Source organism: Tursiops truncatus, chromosome 9 (genome assembly GCF_011762595.2).
Source record: "Tursiops truncatus isolate mTurTru1 chromosome 9, mTurTru1.mat.Y, whole genome shotgun sequence".
Taxonomy (NCBI): Eukaryota; Metazoa; Chordata; class Mammalia; order Artiodactyla; family Delphinidae; genus Tursiops; species Tursiops truncatus.
In genome coordinates, this window is record NC_047042.1 from 50816447 (window position 1) to 50836096 (window position 19650).

General features: G+C 39.5%; 1 protein-coding gene and 1 pseudogene across 2 annotated transcripts in view; one reads left to right on the top strand and one right to left on the bottom strand.

Annotated features, from left to right (window-relative positions):
• The window catches only part of MTERF1 (mitochondrial transcription termination factor 1), a 603361-nt gene that overhangs the window by 458079 nt on the left and 125632 nt on the right, over positions 1-19650 (top strand). The window lies entirely within an intron of this gene.
• LOC117313594 (cytochrome b5 pseudogene) lies at positions 2627-3134 on the bottom strand (annotated as a pseudogene).

Genomic DNA, 19650 nt, shown 5'->3' on the forward strand with positions numbered 1-19650 from the left:
AAATTAGCTTTTGCCACAATAATGGTGCATAACAAACAACCTCAAAACACAGTGACTGAAACAAAAGTTCTTTATTTTCACGGATCTGTGAGTCACCTGGGTTGGTTTTGCTTCACATTGCAGATCTGCAAATCTGGGTCTTTCCCTCATGTCTTTCATCCTCCTTGGTCCCATTGGGCTCTTCAGGACACATTCTTCTCATTGTGATGGCAAAGGCACAAGGGCGAAGCCCAACATAAATACTTTTCAAGCTAATTTTTGCATTGCAGCTGCTAACATCCTACAACCCAAAGCAAAACACATGTCCGAGTCAAAGTCAAGAGGCAGAGACTTTAGTAGGAGAGAATATAAAGCTATAAGGCAGAGGGTGTAGATACAAGAAGTGGTGAAGAATTGGATCCAATACTTCAATCTATCAGATATCTCCATAAAGATATCAATTGAAACTGAGTGAGGGATTTGGGATTTGGAGTTCCACTTGCTGGACCAGGGAAAGGAGAGCAGAAGATAAACAATCTTCACAATGCAAGAACAGGTGGGAATTAATGAGAGAGTTGGCTGTGACCATTTTGTGATACCCAAGTTCCTTGGCAGAGTCCCTTAAATGTTACTGCTTGATAGTAACTGGGTTGGGGAAATTAAGACAGGCCCATGAGCAAAGCAGAGTCAGGAACGTTGGATAGACGATCTAGTTTTGGAATGATTGTAGAATTCGTCTGCAATAAGATGCCTGGCCATGAAGACAAGCAACAATGAGAGAGAATTGTGGGAAATAAGAGTTTTCCTCCAGGGTTTTTAGAAATATTCAATGTGGGCAACCCAGCGAACACTAAACTTTCTGCTAATATGGGCGTATAGAGTCTGCTGTTTGAGATATCACAGTGGTATAATAACTGTGAAGCAAGACATGCCTAATTCAAGCAGCTTTACAAGTGATATTATTAATTATAACTTGTCTATTTTAGATTAGACTAAGTTTTAGTCACTTACTGGACCTCTTAGCCCAAACTCATTTATTTGGATGCAAAAGTAACATATCCCTGTAGGCTTAAGTCATATGTCTCATGATCACTTATATATCTCTTATCATTTACGCAGTCCATACATATGAAACCCAAGCTATATACAAGATAAACAGCTATGTAAAACAAAGTTTCTAATTTCAAATTATCGGTCCAAATAAAGTGATAACACTATAAGACAGAAGATACAAAGTCTAGATATTTTGAAGAGACAGGCACTATTCAGTGAAAATCTTGACGTATAAAAGTTTAAAACAAACCTGATCGTAGTAAAAATCCCTTAATGTTTTTATTTTTCTATTTAAAAAAATTTTTTTTTTGTTCCAGGCTTATGTTTATTAAAATCTAAACAAAGGATTCCTCTGCAAGGTACTTTCCCATGTGATAGAGTCAGCTGCCCCACTGCCCCCCTACATTCGCTCTAACTTCCAGTGACAAAAAAGGCAGAGGGTGATACATGTCATTGATTATAAAAATCTATGCTCTGTAATTTAAACAAATTCCTTTCCAATGTGTTTAGTTATTTCTGAATAACTCCATGGCTCATCAGTCGGCTAGCAGGCCAATGGACAATCATAGCTAACTACAAAGTACTTCAAGTCTATAAATTCATCTCTCAAGTTTCAACATTTAAAGAAAAAAGCACTGGGCAGAGAATAATAAACAAATAAGGGATGACTGAACCAGTCCACTGAATCAGTCCACACCAAAGTTCTTCATGGCCCAACACGAGAGCTAAATTTCTTCGAAAATCAGATTCCAAATGTCCCACAATCTCTTTCAAATATGTGTTTTTACAAATTAGGGAATCAACATTTCTTTATAGGAGCATGTAAACAGTTTTCAGCTCTGAAGGAGGAGTCTGTAAAACCTGAGAAACTGTATAACTGAGAATCTCTTCAGAATGACATGTTTAAGCTGAGAGAAGGGACAGTGGTAATGTTCTCTCATGGTTCACAGGCTTTTGTTGATGTTGCTGGTGTTTTTAATCAAAGAAAAGATAGAGTATCTTTTCTAGGTCTTGCAGGCCACTTTCTCTTTCTATCATCTATATGATTGTTCAAGTAGAACAATTACTAGAAATCTTTAAGCTATTATTTCTGGGCCTTCCTTAATTTCCTTGGGGGAAAAAAAAAAAAAAAAACGACACCGGAAACATGCAATACCTGATTATTCAATTAGATGAAGCAGCACAAGAAGAGATCCAAGGACGTCCCTGCTCACATCAGACAGACAACTTGGAGCTGAAAGATTAACACATTAAATGACCGCCAAATAATCAGATTCCAAACATTAAAAACAATTACATATCAAATAGACAGCCAAACATGGTGGTATGTTTTAAAAGATTGTGCCCACAATAAGCAAATGACATAGTGGTGGAACATCAAAACAAAGCTGATGGATAAAAAGGCACACACTAAAAGTTCAGGAGTAGAAAGAATAGTTCTTTTTGGTTTGTTTTGTGTCTAATGTAGAAGGAAAGGAAAACAGGTGTGTTCAAATCATTTTCAGGTGAAGGGTTCAGTTGAAGCAGTTAACGGTGGCTTTCTTTCTCCCCGGACCAAAGCAGTCTTTTCTTTCACTGGCTTCTGAGAACATGTTTAGTGTTCCGATGTGTAGGAGTGATACATCAGGGCTATAACCAGTGCTGAGATAGCTAGGATCACCCAATTGGTCCACCAGCTGGAATTAGAATCCATAGTAGTAATAAGAGTTTCCGAAGACTTGGTTATCTCTGACCTGTCATCCAGATGCAGCTCCCCAGTGATAATGTTGGACAATTTTGGACAATTCTCAAGCATCGCAAAAATTTGCTCAAATCGTACACCTTGTAATGCAGGATCAGCCAGATGCTCTTGCTGTGGTTGTGTTTCTGGATCTCTTCCAGGCTGTAGTACTTCACGGCTTTGTAGGACTCCTCGGCCATTTGGGAGCGCTGCGAGCCTCGGGCCCTAAAGGGAGCAGCGGAGCCGAGCCGGGCGGAGTACAGCCGGCGTCTCCGCGAACTTGTCCCGGGACATTCCCTGCGGCCCGGCTCCGTGCCTGGGCCCCCTTAATGTTTTTAAATGGACAATGACAATCAGTAAATAGCTGGCTCAGCATTCAAAATGTTAAGTACATAAGCCAAGCATACATCATCTAGATGTTAGAATCCACCGTGAGACTCCCAATGAAGAATATACCACAGAACCCCAAAGCAGTTAAATATGCCCATTCACTTATATATTTGTTCAAAAACTAGTCACAGAGCTCTTACTATGTGCCAGACAAGCACGAAGGAAGTAGCAGTGAACAAAGTAGACAAGGGCTCTGCCTTCTTTCCAGTTGGTTGAGAGAAAAGACAAAAAAATCAGCGAGCAAACAAATAAAATGAACAAATCCATTCTGGAAAAACCTAATTGCTACAAATAACTTAAAGAAGGGTGCTATGATGGAGCATGAAGCTACTTTCTATCAGGTTGTCAGGGAAGGCCTCTCTGAAAAGTACCCTTTGGACTGCGACCTAAATGGAGCTAATTGTGCAAAGATGATCTGGGGCAAAAGTACTACAGGCAGAGGGAATAGCAACTGCAAAGGGTCTTAACTGGGTGTGATGTTGGCAATAGGAAATATTAGCTCTTAACATTTCTTTCCTTTCACTTCTTGCTTAGTTTAATAAAATCAGTTTTTAATCACTCATAATACTGGAGAAAGTCAATGACTCTATTAGCCCAAGACTCATTATATTCATTAGTATTTTTAGATTTGTAGTAGGTTTTGTAAACACTAGAAAAAGACAATGTTTGAGATTTTGTAAATTTAATATATATATTTAAAAGTCCAAAATATATGAAGAATTCATACAACTCAATAGCAAGAAAACAATCAGATTGAAAAATGGGCAAAAGATCTGAATAGACATTTTTCCAAAGACATACAGCTGGCCATGAAAAGATGCTCTACATCACTACTCATCAGGGAAATGCAAATCAAAACCACAATGACATATCACCTAACACCTGTTAGAACAGCTATTATCAAAAAGACAAGAAATAACATGTGCTGTCAAGGATGTGGAGAAAAGAGAACCCTTGTGCACTGTTGAGGAGGATGTAAATTACTGCAGTCACTATGGAAAACAGTATGGCGATACCTCAAAAAATTAAAAATAGAACTACCATATGATCCAGCAATTCTCCCACTTCTGGGTATTTATCCAAAGAAAAGAAAAACACTAATTCAAGAAGATATATGTGCCCTCATGTTCATTGCAGAATTATTTACAATAGCTAAGATATGGAAACAACCTAAGCGTTCACTGACAAATTAATGGTTAAAGAAAATAATATTTATCTGCACACACACTATATATACACACATATACACAATGGAATGTTATTCAGCCATAAAAAAGAATGAAATCTTTCCATTTGTGCCAACATGGATGGACCTTGAGGGCATTATGCTAAGTGAAATAAGTCAGACAGAGAAAGACAAATACCATATGGTCTCACTTATATGTGGAATCTAAAAAAAAACTCAAAAACTGAACTAATAGACACAGAAAACAGATTGGTGGTTGCCGGAGGCTGGTGGTGGTAGTGGACTTGGGGGTGGGGGAGTAAAATGGGTGAAAGGGATCAAAAGCTACAAACTTCCAGTTATAAAATAAATAAGTCATGGCGATGTAACATACAGCATGGTGACTGTAGTTAATAATACTCTATTGCATATTTGAAAGTTGCCAAGAGTGTAAATCTTAAAAGTTCTCATCACAAGAAATTTTTTTTAACTATGTAAGGTAACTGATGCTAACTAGACTTATTGTGGTGATCATTTTGTAGTCTATGCAAGTATCGAATCATAACATTGTATACCTGAAATGAATACGTTATATGTCAATTATTGGACCTCAATTAAAAATTTTTAAATAGAATAAAACTGTAGCATGAAATGTTACCTCTGAAAAACTAGGGAAGCTGTCTCACTATTCCATCTTGTTTACTCTTGCGTTTCATAATTTTTCACTTCACACTCGGGCTAGCCAACATCACCTCTTCACCCAGGAAAAACAGCCCCAGCGGAACCTTCCCTCCTTCACTTTCTTTCCCTAAACTTGCTATTCAGAGCACCTTCTTGAAGACTCCCCGGTGCTGGGAAGAAGAGGATGGCAGGATGGTAAAGAAATTATTCGGAAATGCGGACTTACCCCACTGGTGAGGTTGACCTCAAGCCTCCTCGTCCAGCTCTGATAGGACCACAGGCCGCTAGAACAGCTTCGTTCAGGAGGTGTTCATCTTCCTTACAAAGTGGAAAATGGGCTACAGCTCAGTAGTTTTTACCCTGTTTGTGAGAGCTGAAAGATCTGCTCTGGAAAGCCACAAAGTAGACACTGTATTTCTAGTGTGAAAGGATTTCAATCTAAAATGGAACCAGAGGATATAAAAAGAAGAATCTCACGCATGTGCCCTCAGGAAAATGAAACTTAGGAATTGAGAGACTGATTTCTTGTGAATGCCTGACTGACAGAAAACCAGAACTTCTCTTCTGACCAAGGAACATTCGCCAAGCATCTCTCCCCATCCTCAAGCAAATGAACTTACCACTTGGACTCTGTCTGGACGCACCCTCTTTGCACTCCTCACTCACAGATAGAGGCCACCCCAAACCTTCCACAGACTCACCTGCAGCTTGTTGTCGTTGGCATTTCCTGAATTGCATTTCCTCTGCTATTGCCAAATAAATTTGATTTCTGGTTATTCGAACTTGCCTCCGTTTACCTCTTTATTTAGGTTGACTCTGGATAATAATAGTACCTTGCACAAAGTGAGCATTCTACAAATATTCATTAAAGTAATGAATGAATGAATGAATGATTACACAATTCTATAGATCAGTGAAGAAATGTTCAAATAAAACATAGGACAATAATAAATAACTTCAGAGTTTTCATTTTTGAAGATTTATTTTTGCAACCTAGGGTTATGGTCACACTAGTTTCTGTCTTATACCAGATTTCCTGGCTTCATCCCTCTATTTAGGGCCAGCTCCATTAAGCTGAAACAGGAGGTTTAAACTAAAACATGTTAAAAGAAAATCCATAGTACTTTAAAGAAAAGTCCTGTCTCTAGCAGGCAAACGTTTTAAGAATGTTAATTGGAACAAATTTTATATTGCAATCTTTGTCACATTGTAAAATAATCCCTAAACAACTGCAGGGATTCTGTTGCTGAGAAGTCATTGCTGTTGGCAAAATTTAGGTGAAAAGAGAATAATTGTTGTGTTCTTTTGTTTAAGGGAATTGAATTGATTCTTGCATATGTAAAAAGATGACAGATTCTTAAAAATGTATGTACAGTTTAAAACTCAGTTATTTCCCAACTAAAGTTGGCAAAATGGTAGCCTAAGGGATTAGTCAATTTATAATCAACCATTCTCATTCATGGATTCATTAACTATATAAGGAAAATGCATAGTCTTAATGTGTTAGACCCTAGTAAGTTTTGAAGACTTGATTTAATACCAGATCCTTTGATGCAATTCAGTCGAGTTAAAATTCTACACCACTTTGCTCCTGCTCTCAAGAGCCGATTGTCCAATTTTCAGGAATTTTGTGAACCAGTTGTAAAAACACGCATTATTATTAACAAGATTTTAAAAACTTACAGTTAAATTAAACATAAAACAAAGGTGATAAATGCTCAAAACTCATCACTTCCTAGTGGTTTTACTGTTATTTGTGCTCTTGAGGTTATTTACATCTATTGTATATGTATGGCAGAAATATATGTAATGAGATGCTAATGAACAGCTTTTCTCAACTCCATGTTCAGTGATGTCACACTGAAAGTGGCCATGGTGGAAGTATTTATCCCATAGAAATGAGAGAATCAGGGCTTAAGTTATTGTTTTCTTGGTTGTCCAGACAGAGAAAGTGATAGAGAAAATAATAATGACGAGCAATAAGCTTAAAAGTGTGTCCAAGAAATACATTGGAGAGCCAATTGTTAGACCTTTACCAGAACACGCTGAAGCTAAGGATTAAGATTTCAGGTGCATTAACCTAGAAGTCCCATCCCATGTGTCAGGGTCCATTCTCTAACAGTGAAAGTCCTGACCTTGGGATAGAAGACCACACTTGGTTGGGAGTTTATATTCATTGGAGCTTGTCTGCTTTTACAATTAAGTCTTAATCCTGTTGCTCAGCTTTTTATACTGTTCCACTGCAAGAAACGGGAGATTCTTTATATGCTACCAAGGAGCCCCCTTGGCTTTCAAACTTGACTTTTAATTGCTGAATAATTGCCCTCAGCATTTAAAAAAAAAATCTTTTCCCGAGTGTTAATTGAGCTTAGCAATAATTACCACTCAATTCCAAAGTCCTTATAGATATGATTGCTCCCATACTTCTCAAATGCCTATACAATGTGCCAATTAATGCATTTATTTTTCACTAGTATACCATCCTGATTCACCATCAATAAAAGTTTTAACAATTGCACTGCTACCTAGTGTGAGAGACGTACCACATACCATCCATGTTGGAGCCCTCATTCCCTGTCGGTTGGCAGATGGTTTGCTTCCAAAATTCCATTTAAGCATCTGTCTTCTCAGTGCTACTCCTGACCCCATCTCAGGTGGGGTTCCCCAGAAAGCAGACTGTGAGACAGAGCTTAGCAGACAGCATGTCAAATAAAGAGTGTTCCTGAAATCCACACCTGTGGAAAGGAGTGGAAGGAAGCAGAACTGGGCAGAAGGTAAAGCGGAGCTCTGATATAGTCTCAAGGAAGGCTTCAGCCAGCCCCATGGAAAGGTCTGGAACTTAGGTGGCCCTTCAGAGTTGTCCCAAGGCGGAGCATGACATCCAGGCCTTTATACCCCTGCACTGATCAATCTTTGAGGGTGGGAAGAAGAGGTGACCTCGTGCAATTTTCTAAGCTATAGTCAACCTCCCATGAGAGCTGTCTTTTGGCAGTAGTCTTCACTCCTGAAGACGAATCTGAGTGGCAAAGCACAGCACCTACCACAGTGCCTACTATGTGCCTGGCACTATTCTAGATGCTGGGAGTACGAACAATAAACAAATCAGTAAGAAAACATGTAGCATGGCAGATGGTGATGAGTGTTATAAGGAGAAATAAAGCAGAGTCACTCAGCTCAAGCCACACCACATCCATGATGTTCTTCAAACCCACTATGTGTGTTTCCATTCCAAAGACATTGCTCTTTCCTCTGCTTGGAATGTTCTTCCTTCCTACAACTTAAGACCTCTCTCCCTTTAGGTATTGGCTCAATGCTACCTTCTCAATAAACCGTTGTCTGACCATTCTATTGAAAATTGCAGTATTCCCCCAACATACACACATCTCAGCATTCTCTACCTTCCTTTTCTCATCTGTCAGTGTTCTCTGTTTTCCTGAAAAAACCTGTGTTCTGCTCCCCTGGCTGCCTACTGCCCTTCTGAAGCCCAAGCATCCTTGGTGGGACCTTGGTAAAATATTTCTTTTCTTTTCCTTTATTTTTTCCCAAACAAGTACCATAGTACTGTTCAGGAATGAGAATGGCTACTCTGCTCGGTTCCCCTATCCCTCACTCCCGCCCATTTCCACCCCCGCCCCCTCCACTAAAGGATAGAGTAATTCTTCTCAACACTGAAAATCAACTGGAGAAAAAAATCTAATAGGAAACGGATTAAAGCAGATGAGGAGGAAAAGGTTTTAAATGGCTGCAGAGCAGTGTGCCCACACATGGCTGGTTTTCCATGAGCAGTTTTACTTCCCTTTTCTGCAGGAACCACCTTTCCTTTGCAAAATCCTTCCAGGTGGGTTGAGCCCTGTTTCTGAGTGCCCCTGAACTAATGCACATGCTTGTTTAGTGGTCGCCGCGCCTGTCCCCTTGACTGGATTCGAATGCCTTCATACTTGAAAAGGATCTCTTTAAATCTTTTCAATCTGTTTTCCCAACAGGTTTGTAGTAGCATGAGCTCGTGGGGTGGGGGAGAAGTTTAAGCAAACTTCGTACAGTTTGATTCTCACTGTAAGTTCAAAACCAACAAAATAGTTCAGATCTGAGCAAAAGGGAAATGCCATCCTTTCGATGTTGTACAGTAAGTGTGCATCACAATCTCGTCAGTCAGAAAAACACAGGCATTGCCAGCATGTAACCATATGTGTGGTCAGTTACAAGGGTTGGGTACTTGATGACTTTTCTAACACATCTATTTTCCTTCCATTTTACTTGCCACTTCCTTTTCATGACCAGCCCTCCATCATGCCCATTCTAACCCACCACCCTGCATGGTCCAATTCACAAATTAAAGTGTTTCTGCCTGGAGTTATATATTCCACTGGATGACAGGGGTTCCCCGCTAGAGTTCATGTAGCTGAAATATCCAGATGGTTGTCATAATTCTTCACTTGACTTTTCAGTGTGCCTGGCTATTCTTTCTCATTTCATCCATCATCAAAACATTTTTGAAAGTCATCCTCTCCATAGAATGTAAAGGTGAAGCTTCAAGTAAGGTGTTCTACACCAGAGTTAAAAATTACACCTGAACTCAGAGAGCAAGTTTTTCAAAACAAATGTGGGCTGAAATAAGAAAATTAACATTTAAAATGTTTGCCTTTTCTATATGAGTAGGCTTATTAAAGTTTTGAACAAATATTTATCAAACACTTATTATGTGCCAGACATTTTTCTCAGCACTTAGCATATCTCAGTGAACAAAATGAAGCCCCTGACACCGTGAGAACTTACATTTCAGATGGGACTGCTGAGAATAAACACAAATGTAATAAATAAATAAATTACATAGCTTGTTAAGAAGCTTCCCATGTGATACAGGAAACTTTCCCATACATGATATGGGGGGGAAAATGAGAAAACATGGTAAAGAGGATCAGGAGAACAGGAGGTGTTGAAGGTGCAGTATAAAATTAGGGTGCTGGGGGGGCAGTCTTTATTGAGAAGGTGACATGTGCATAAAGATTAGAAAGGTTTTTCAGGCAAAAGTCACAGCCACGGCAAAGGTCCTGAGGTGGGAGTTTGCTGGGCATGTTTGAGGAACAGCAAGGAGACCAGTGTGGCTGGAGGGGAGTGAATTTAGGGGAGAGAAGGAGAAAAAGAAGGCTCAGCTAGGGAACTGGGGTCAGAACACGTAGCACCCAGAAGACCATTGTAAGGACTCTGGCTTCCACTCTGACTGAACTGGGGAAGTCTTAGGAGATTCTGAGCAGAGACGTAATCTGATCAGATTTGGATACAAATCTGGCTGTTGTGCTGAGAATAGAAGGTGGAAGGTCTGAGGATGGAAACAGGGAAATAGGTTAAGAAGCTGGTAATGGTGGTACAGAACAAGGTGGTGGCAGAGGTGGAATTGAGAAATGGTCAAGTTCTGGATGTATGACAAAGGTAGAGGAAGAAATTTTCTGATGAATTGGATACAGGGTGTGAGAAAAATAAAAGTCAAGGATGCTGACAAAGTTGTGTCTGAGCCTCAGGAAGACTGCGTTGCCCTTAAGTGAGATGCGAACAGCTGCAGAGGATGCAAGGGCAGGGGCCATGTCAAGAGTTCAGTTTTGGGCATGTTCAGTTTGAGACAACAAAATGACAATATGTTGGGTAACTCTATGTGAGCCTGGAGATCAGGGAAGAGGTCTGGGATGAAGAGATGAATTTAGGAGTCCTAGGCATTTAAGTGGTATTTAAAGTCATGAGTTTAGATAAGATTACCAAGGAAGTAAGTGTAGGTGGAGAAGAAAAGAGGACCAAGAGCTGAGACACCAGGGATCTCAGTATTAAGAGATCAGGTAGGAAAGGAAAAACCAGTGAGTAAGACGGAGAAGAAACAACTAGTACGGTAGGAGGAAATCCAAGAGAGTGTGGTATCCCAGAAGCCAAACGAAGAAAGGTTGAAAAAAGTGAGAAGTGAGAACTGACCATTGGATTTAGCAACAGGGAGGTCATTCATGATCTTGACAAGAGCAGTTTCAGTGAAGTAGTGGAAGGAGACAAAAATTTGCTGAGAAAGGATTCAGGAGAGAATGGAAGGAGAAGAATCAGAAATGGCAAGTCAAGACATCCCTTTCAACAAATTTTGCTGCAAGTACCCAAAGAAATGAGATGATAGCTTATAAAATGAAGGTGGCAGAAGAACAGCATGTTTGTGTGCTACTGGAAATGATCCAGTAGAGAATCAACATCCTGATAACATAGGAGAGAGAAAGAACAACTGCTAAAGCAAGGAAGTGAGAAAGGATGGGATCTAGTGCACAGATGGAGGGGCTGGCTTTAGTTAAGAGCATGGATACCTCATCTTTGATAGCAGGTGGGACAGTAATGTATGAGGGGGCAGATGTGAGGGTGGAGATGTGATTGTAAGAGTTGATGGAAGTTCTTTTTTAATCTCTTCAGTTTTCTCAGTAAAGTAGGACACAATATCATCAGCTAAGATGATAAAGATGGGGGGAAAAGACATGGGTTTTGAAGAGAGAGATGATGTCACATAGGTGGTGAATAGTGAGCAAATGGACTAGAGAGGTATAGAATGGTTACTGTGAGCACTAAGGGTTCACCGAGTTTGTGCTTCTGAATTTGAAGTGAGACCAATCAGCACAGTCATGTTCTTCTCCAGCCATGATAAGTTACCCAGGTCCCTGTACAGCATAGGCAAAGAGTTGGATTTAAGCAGCATTATGGTTTCACCAAACAGACATGACAGAACAGGAGAGGGGCAAGGAATTTGAAGGTGTGCACAATGAGAGTGATTGTTGTGGATGGAATTCAGCTGGGTAAAGAGGAGTCTGGACATGAAAGGAGTAAGAGATGGTGAAAGGGTGTTAGAATTGGAGGTCCTGGGGTGGGGGTGGGGGTCAAAGAATTACAGTCAGAATACTAAAGGGGGAGATCCAAAAAGTCAAGAGATGTTGGTCAGGGTGGGATATATGATATTGAGAGAGTGAGAATGACATGCCCTTGCAGGGTCTGCCCATGGGAGTGGGTGACTGCAGGAGGGAGGGCACCACCACAAGGGAAAAAGGATCAGGGATCTGAGAACCCAAGACATTGGAAGGATCATTCATTGCAGTATTGAAATCATCAAGAAGGTAAAATCTCAAATGGCAAATTAATGTAAACAGAGTTGATATAACTGTGCAATGAAATATTATGCAATCATTAAAAACAAAATTTTTGAAGATATTTAAAGATATGAGGAAATGATAAAAGAATGCCAAGGGGGAAAATCTAAGGTATATAATTTTATATGCAGTACAATCTAATTACTTGAAAATATATCTTTACACATAGAGAAAAGACTAGAAGGAGATAAAATGTCAGTGTGGTTTATCTTAATGTGAAATTTAGTTTTTTCCTTGTATCATTTGTGATTTTTCTAAATTTCCTACAAAAAAGCCAAGAAAAAACATTTTAAAAAGAGAATAAACAAAAGAGAGTAACATTATAATTCCAGTGCATTAAACTTCCTGAGTAGTTTTCAAAAAAAAAAAAATTTAGTCATAGCTCCCAGATTTTGCACTGTCTTCTGGATGATAGTTTACATAGGTTATATGAAATGTGACACAATTTTGTGGTTAAAGTTTAAATTTTCTTTTATCTTCAGAGGATTTTTTTCATACAATAGATTTTTTTTAGTCAATTGGGACTCTAGGAATTTGCTTTTCTTCCAAAAGTTCTATAAATGGATGTTCACATTTGAAATGATCTTTCCTTCTAGATAGGACAAATATCTCTTACAGAGGATATAGGAACACATAGCTATATTTCTAAAGCTTTAAGCATCTAGATCTGGCGTGGAGAGCCAGAATGGCTATAACTTAGGTCACTTCTGTAGGGCTGCTGCCATTCAAAGCTAAGTTGGGAGAACAAGGCTTCTTGGGGGGGGGGGGGCGGGGCGGGTCTTTGTCCCTTGTGGTTAGGGATTTTTAAAGAGAATGCAGTTAATTTAAAATCTGTAATTAAGTAATTAATACCTACACACTCCTTCCCTACCAGGAACAAATAAATATCAGTGTTTGTGAACCTAGCGGTTGTCTTATGTTGTTTCACCTTTACTTCCAGCTTTTCCCAGAGAATTTTTTTCCTGACCTATTAAGGGTAACTACATGGGAAAAGAAAAAGACCTCCTTTTGACTCTCAGTAGAATAGATTTCTACCAGCCCTTATCTCGAACACCCTGTGTAGTCTCATGTTGACAATAGAGGAATAGGTTAGGGAAGATATTCTAAGAAAAGATTTAGGGTCGAACCATATGACATTTTGGAACACATTAATCTCACACTGACCCAGCCTGAGAAACAAATCCCATTTACCATTTTAAAGATTTATTTTATTTTTAACATGTAAGGTTAAAGAGGAAAACTTTTATTTTTACTTTAAAGCAATTTACAATACAGTTGACAGAAGAAAACTAAAAAGAAAGTACGACTGAACTTTAACCATCAAAATTTGTGTGTCTAATCTTCTCTGCAGAAAAGTCTCTGGGGGTAATTTTGAGAGGAAGAAAACATTTTCTGAAAGCTGAAAAATACTAGTTTTAAACATGAAATTTCAAAAGTCATGAGGCTCTAGCGTCACACTGCTATTTCCCTGGCTACTGCACCTTTTAAATCTTTGGCACCCTTGTCCAAAAACCTAGTGCCTGCAGCCTGGGAAGGAGATGAGGTTGCTCCTCCTGTAAAATATTGCCCGTATCTTGTTTTGTCTTTGTCTCTATCCCTAACCACAAAGTCAAGGCTAATGAAAAAGAAGACTCCTATTTCTACATCAAGTTTTTAGTCGACCTTCATTCAAAAATATAAGTTTGAGGTGTCTAGGCAACTTATAGCCCTTTTTATAATAATTCTGATTTTTAAAATTCCACTTTTATGGTAGTATAAGCAGCCTGAAAGGAGAAAAGACCTGAGGGATAATCGAGAGCCCAATCTTACAGACTAGGAAGGCACATGACTTACCCAGGGCCATGACGCTGGATAGGAACACATAAATGAAGACCCCCAAATTAGGTTCTTTTGTGCGCATGTGTCTACAGTATAGATTCTCTGCATGAGCACACACGCGCACACACACACACACACACACACACACACACACCCCTTCGAAATCTTGAAATAGCTCTATTTTAAGGATTGAAAGAAGCAAAAACTAAAAACTTGGTTATAGTTACTGGTTCAACCATCTGCCCACTATAAACTGGAATAACTTCTTATTTAAATGGAACATTTCATTTGCATGAGTTTAGACACTTTGTATTCTGAACAATCGTAAACGTACAAATATTTCAAAATTATACAAGTCTAGAAACTTTCTTCAGTATATTAATGTTGACTTTTTCTGTTTCTTCCCATGCCAGTTTATGAAGTTTCTGTTGATTCTAAAGTAAGAACTTGGCTGTGTAGTCCAAAAGTACCAAGAACCTCTGGCCTGCATGATCTAAGATAAATGGAAGTTTGAGCAACTAACATGATTTTGACAAAAACATAATTTTTTGTTAAAAGAGCCCTGTAGCTATATAAAGAAGCTGTTTATGTTAAAGCTAAAATCAACAACAGTAATAGTAACAAATATTTACTAAATGCAAGACACTGTGCCTAGTATTTTACTTATATTTTCTCATTTAATACTTCCAAAAATCCCATGGAGAGAGCTACTGTTCTTATGCTCACTTTTAAAAAATGTATTTTATTGAGGTATAGTTGATTTACAATGTTGTATTAATTTCTGCTATACAGCAAAGTGATTCAGTTATACATTTATACATATATTATATACATTGTTTTTAATATTATTTTTCATTATGTTTATTACAGGATATTGAATATAATTCCCTGTGTTGTACAGTAGGACCGTTTTGTTTATCCATTCTACATATAATAGTTTGCATCTGCTAATATCATGTTCATTTTATAGATGGGGGAACTGGGAAAATTATGGAATTTGCCAAGATAACAAGCTAGTGAGTAGCAGAATTTGAGATTGGAACCAGGCAGTCTTAACCACTCCTTCAACCAGATAACATAGAACAGTTATTAGAAAATTGGAAAAGTATGCGTTTGTGTGAATTCAGTTCTCAGTAGAATGGTCTGTGTATTTGTTGGCCGATAGCATGATCAGCACCATATATGCTTTGGAAATGCTGCTTGCCAAGCATGGAAAAGTAAAATATTTGTCCTTGCTCTTCTGTTCCCAAGACAGATTTTATTAATTTCCACTAACATGTTAAGATAGTAATACTAAAAAAATGAAACATAATCAAACCATTAGGTTAAGAGTCTACACAGGCATGACCCACCAATTTTCTGAACTGATGGTAGAAATTAATGGGTCAATGGACTTTAACCACTGCATGAAAACAACCCAACATACCCTTGTAAATCATTGGTGAACTCATTACTCATTACAGATTGTACTTCTCATTTTCATGCCACATGTAAAATCTTGGCTAGATTTGCCTGACATTCAAACCGACTCGTCTCACTCTAGCATCACACTTTTCTGGTGTCAGCCCGCTGCAGGTGTTTCTCTATCACAGTGGATAATTACATCAAACAAAGACAAGAAAAATTCTAAAGCTGACAAAACCACACATCTGAAATCTGTATTTCCTACCTCTTGGGAAATTAAAATCTACAAGTGTAGGGGCTTCAGTGCCCATGTCTTGGGGCCATTCTAGGTTTATAAAGAAAAGATCTTTTCTTTGCAAGCCCACAGATTGCAATAATACAGGAAATTAAGCTATATTTATAGACTGGACACCAGCACGCCAGCATGCTTTCTTAGCTCTCTGAATCTCCCAACAAAAACAAAAACACTAGCAATCAAAAGGGTGAGCAAGAAATGACAAGTGTTTTGACAGCTCTAGAATACTTTGAGGTATTTTTAGCATATTTCTGAGTCGTATTAGCTTAACCTGTAATAGAATATAAATGAGCCCATATGGCACAGATGTAATTATGTTCCATGCGAGAAATCCCTGTGGTAGGTTGGGGAGGGGGGCTGGGGGAGAAGAATACACCAGCCCCACCTCCCTCCCCACCCTCTCCCCCTCACCACGTGTGCCTTCTGGAGGGCATGATTTACACATCATTTGCATTGAGAAGAATATGAAGAAACACAATGCTAACAACACGGGACTAAAAAGGGCAAGCGAAAAATTGGGGATCCCTAGGGGTGCTGCTCTCTGTGACTGACATCCAGTTAGGAGCAGAGGCAACTTCCCCTCGGGATCGCAGTTGATGAAGCGATCTTTGATTATGTGGGCACAGCAATCATAAAGCGTAATTATTATTACTGCAAGAGAGTGGGCAACACATCTCTGGGGAAAGCCTCTGTCACAGACACTTTGCTGACGCATGCTGGAAGCAAATGTTCTCCCAAGGATCATTTTCATTCCAACCTGATATTTAGCTGAAGCGTCTTTGACTACCAGTCATGAAACATTAAATATAGATTAGAGCCAGAGAGATGTTGAAAGTTGAAATTCACCGGAGGTGCACACTTGTGTCCTTGAGAAGCAACACGAATGCCGTCCAGATGTTGCAGCAGCAAGGCAGAAAGGTCCCAAGCTGCAAGGAGGCCACAACAGAGGAGAGGGGGGATGTTTAGCATTCCACCAGGCTTCTGTTCGGTTTATTTGTACTACATTAATTTAGCAGAGAATCCTAACAGGCTGTTAGTGGTAGATGTTGCAAAGTGTTCACTGTCCGGAAAGAACGAAGAAATGCTTCTGTGCCAGGGAAGGGAGTAATTCAAAGCACGTAATTGATTTTCTACAGTTTCAAACTGTGATAAGACTAAGGCCTAGCAACAGAAACATGTGTTAGCATTTTTTGTCTGTGTTACTCAATGAATCCACAAAAAAGAGCACCCCCAAAACTCGTAGATGGTTAACCGGCTTTGAACATCTCACTAGATATTAACAGACACTTGCAGTGGAATTTGGAATAAAGTGGCCGGCTTTGGAACAGTTTGCAGAAGGGCAGCTGTGCTGTGCCAAGCAAAATCCGTCCCCCAGGTGTGTGATGGGAACACCTCTTCCATTTCCTCAATGAATTGCGAGAGAGAGCTGCGTTTGCACTTGAGGCTTTCCATGTGCCCCCCTTCACCCACTTTTGAGAACAGGAATCAGAGGGAGACTCTGGCACAAGCTCGAAGCATGTAATTGGCATATTCAGGCAACACTCTTGCTTCCTAGCAGTCCTAGTAAACTAGAGATATGAAACCAGTCACCTAGAGGCAGGAAATGGAGTTAGAGGAGATGAGGAGGTGGGCGGCAGGCAAGGATAGGAAGTGAGACCCAGGAATTGCTTGCCAATGAGGGCTGACAAGTGCTGGCTTGGATGAACAAAGGATTTTTCATTCCACAGACCTTTAAAAATGGGAGGTACTGGTTAGCTCCTCGGGTCTTTCTTGGAAGCAAAGAGCTGAATTAGATGTCACGCTGACCCCCCCTTTCCAGCTCTAAGATTTTACCTTCCCTTCACAGGATTTCTGAATGTCTCTTCCACCAAAAAAATAGGGAAAAACCAAAAGCTTTGTCTGAAGTTGCAACAGTCACTGGGGGTCTCTCATCATTGTGCTTCAGGGCCTAAGGTGATCATTAACGGTCAGCAAGGCAAGTGCCCCGAGGCACAAGAAAATGGAGAGGGGCAGAACCAGCTCTTACCTTTTAAGCCTCCCTCCCCTAGCTCACGATGGAGGCCCCTTCTGCAAGGCCGATTCTTGTGTTTATACTGATGGCAGGAATAGATTTGTATCGAATAACTTTGAAGTCATGTTAAACAAATGTAATTCACCGTAAAGAGGGGGAACGCCAGTCCCTATGGATCTTTGTTCCATTTATATAAGAACCCTGGAAACTGGGCATAAAAGGAACCTCAGGAAATATTGCCATACTCTATCCAGTGGACAGCCCTTCCTATAACAGTTCTAGGGTGGGGGGTCTAAGGGTGGAATGGGAAATGTTTCACCAGAGAAGAGCCCCTTGAGTTGGATCTTAAACAGAAAAAGGATTTTCCTGGGTGAATGGGGCTGGGGGTGTCGGGTGCTGAATAGGGCATTCCTGTGGTTGGAATGGCACAGGCAGGAACAGAGGCTTGGAGGTGTACATGGTCAGGGAACTGCAAATAGTCTGGTCTGGCTAGCAGGTATTAGTAAGATAGAGGTTAAAATGAGAAACTGGACAGACAGATAGTTGGTGGCCATCCTGAGGTGTCTCCTGCCACTGAAGTGTTCTGCACAGGGATGGAGAAAGGATTGCACAGAGGTTGTAAGATCAGTTAGATGGGATTACAGTGGTCCAGACGAGAGAGGACAAGTTCCTGAACTAGAGCGGTAACAGTGTGCGTGGAGAATAAAGAATGGGTAGGAGAGAGGTTAAGGCCACTGGACTCAGTGGCTTTAGAATGTGAGGGATGAGGGAAAGGAGGCATCTAGGATGATTTGCAGGAGGAGTGAGCAAATAATCTCCAAATCATTTGAATTACATCTCCAAATTGATTTGGGGGTTACTGGGGTAGCAGTTTTATGTTCTTGTGTTTTACTTTTATTTGATTTGGGGGAGGGGCTTGATTTGGAATTTCCTGGGTATCTCCTCAGTGGGTGGCAGAGGGAAGGCACATAGAGGAAGGGCTGGGAAGGGGGCATCTGTGCCGGGAGCCTCGGGATTGTGAACAGAGGAGAAAGGGTGTTTAGAGTCACTGATAGACCCTTTGGGGAAAGTAACATGACAAAGTTTATTAAAAGTCTTTAAAATTTTTGTGTCTTTTGACCCAACAAATTATACTTGTAGGAATCTATTTTAAGGAAATGACCCAAACTACTCAAATTCTCTGCAAATGTTCACCTCAGCATTATTATAATGGGAGAAATTCTAAATGATCAATAATCAAGGTATAGTTATATAGTTGCTTTAGAAATAGTAGTTGATACAGTTACACAAGAGAGCAAAATAAGAAGCATAAAAATTGGAAAGGAGGAGGCAAAATAGTCATTATTCACAAATGAGATGGATGTCTATGTAGAAAACTCCAAGAGAATCAACTAAAAACTACTATATATAACAGGAAAATTCAGTAAAATGTCAGGTTACAAGGTTTGTGAAAATGTTCACAGCTTTCTTACATACAATGTGCAATCAGTTGGAAAATATAATAGAATTTTTAAAAAACCCATTTGTCAAGGGGGCATAACATGACTGAATAAATGAAAAGATATATCCTAATTGAAATGAATTTAAGTAGCCTATTTAGGGAGAAAAAATGATTCAACAGCGTAAGTCAGTTCTCCCTAAACCAATCTCTAAATTTCACAAGTTTCTGAATAAAGATGGGGTTTTTGTTGGTGCTGGTGTTTTTGGGGTGTGTTGTTTCGTTTTACTTTTGAATAGGAAAAGTGATTCTAAAGTTCATGGGAAGGGAAGAAGTCATTCAACAATAGCCTGGATATTTTTTTTAATTAAAAAATTAACACTAGTCTTATCTGCCATAATATTACAGTAAATAAAACCCTTGTGCACTGGTAATTAAATACATGGCCAGATCAACAGAAGAGAATTAAGAGTGTAGAAATAGAACCAAATACACACTGGAATTTAGCATCTGATAATAGTCCAGCATTGGTCTGGTCTTAA